The 1,900-nt window shown below is 40.8% G+C and overlaps 1 protein-coding gene and 1 pseudogene across 1 annotated transcript in view; both read left to right on the top strand.

The window, feature by feature from the left end:
- The window catches only part of LOC106001645, a 29,317-nt pseudogene extending 28,389 nt beyond the window's left edge, over window positions 1–928 (top strand).
- LOC105980109 (UDP-glucuronosyltransferase 1-7C-like) overlaps window positions 1–1,900 on the top strand; it is a 178,603-nt gene that overhangs the window by 57,376 nt on the left and 119,327 nt on the right. The gene's annotated exons all lie outside the window — the stretch shown is intronic.

A 1,900-nucleotide genomic window follows, 5' to 3' on the forward strand; every position in this document is an offset into this window, starting at 1 on the left:
CATGGCTCCTGCAGTCTTGCCTGCCCTCCTTCCTGTGTGTGCATGTCTGCTGCTGGCCTCAGGCTCTGCCCAGGCAGGCAAGCTGCTGGTGGTGCCCATGGACGGCAGCCACTGGTTGTCCATGCGCTCTGTGGTGGAGAAACTCTTCCAGAGAGGGCATGAGGTGGTGGTGGTTGTGCCGGAGGTGAGTTGGCAGCTGGGACGCTCACTGAACTTCACAGTGAAGACGTACGCAACTCCTCACTCGCTGCAGGATCTGGACCGGGAGTTCAAGGTTTTTCTTGACACCCAGTGGGAAACTCCAGAACAAACTATGTTTTCTGCACTAACTGGCTCAGCCAAGGGATTTTATGACATCATGTTTTCACATTGTAGGAGTCTGTTTAATGACAAGAAAGTAGTGGAATTCCTAAAGGAGAGTTCTTTTGATGCAGTGTTTCTGGATCCTTTTGATGTGTGTGGCTTAATTGTTGCCAAATACTTTTCACTTCCAGCCGTGATTTTCTCCAGGGTAATATTTTGCTATAATCTGGAAGAAGGAGCTCAGTGCCCCAGTCCTCTCTCCTGTGTTCCCAGACTTCTGTTTCAGGCCTCCCAGACGCCATGACTTTGAGAGAGGGGGAGAAAGGGGGGGGAGGGAGAGAGAGAGTAGAACTACACTTCCCACTTCGATGAACTTTTATTTTGTCCCTACGTTTTCAAAAGCGCCACTGATATTGCCTCTGAAATTCTTCAAATACCAGTCACCACGCAAGATCCCTTCAGCCACATGTCTATTTGGTTGTTGAGATCTGACTTTGTCTTGGACTTTCCCAGACCCATGATACCCAACATGGTCTATGTTGGTGGAATCAACTGCCACCGGGAAAGCCACTACCTAAGGTACAACTTCTCTCCCTGGCACAAAGATTTTTTTGCTCAGCTGTGATTCCTCATTTATGTTGGTCATATCACAGATCTCGTTTGGATTTGTTATATATTTTCAATTTGTTTAAATTTGGTCAACAAACTATAAACCAAATGGTATTGTTGTTAGTATTTATACAAGTATAATTATTTAAAATTCTGTCTGTATTTTTAATGTTCATGTTATAATTTCCCAGTAATCCTCTATATATCTATAGGAGCATGCTTTTAGTAGTTTTGTTTGATCATTTTCCAATTCCTGGAAATCGTATCATATAATCATTTATCTTTCTTATTTAGACACCCTACCTTGCCTAAGATAAAATTTAGTAATAGTCTGTATACCCTCCTCTTGTATTTTTTTCCTTGTAAACAGACGTGCTCATAAGCTACTGATGAGAAATTTGACCCACTGTCTCACAATTGCTTTAAAATATTGAATATATGATTTCAAACTTTGTACAGCTTCACAGTAAGTATATGAGAGTTTTTGTTTTTATATCCTCTCTTGTCTCAATCTTTATGTAATCAAAAGTTTTTTTAAAAAGTATATATATATTATTGTGAAAATACTGTACAGAGGGCTTACACTTACATGGGCAAGATAATGAGTACATTTCATATCAAGCATTGTAGCCTCCTTCTTTGTTTCCCCTTCCCATCTCTTCCCATCCTCCCCCCCAACCCTTCCCCCCCACCAAAGTTGTAAAGTTCGTTTTCGACATAACGACTTGTACATTGTTGCAATTAAACGACTTGTTTTTCCCCTTCCCCTCCACAAATTATACTGACATCAAATACAGTGAAAGCAGGGGTTATACCATGGGGGAGGGACATACATAGCAACAAAGAAATAATCTTATAAATGTGTGAGAAACAATCGCGTGAAAGAAAAAAAACATTTGAATACATATCTTAGGGTTCATTTCCCTAACATCACCTTATCTGACCTTTTCTGCTTAACTCAGACATATACTAGATATTGCAAATAAGG

Source organism: Dipodomys ordii, unplaced genomic scaffold (genome assembly GCF_000151885.1).
Source record: "Dipodomys ordii isolate 6190 unplaced genomic scaffold, Dord_2.0 Scaffold1, whole genome shotgun sequence".
Lineage (NCBI taxonomy): Eukaryota > Metazoa > Chordata > Mammalia > Rodentia > Heteromyidae > Dipodomys > Dipodomys ordii.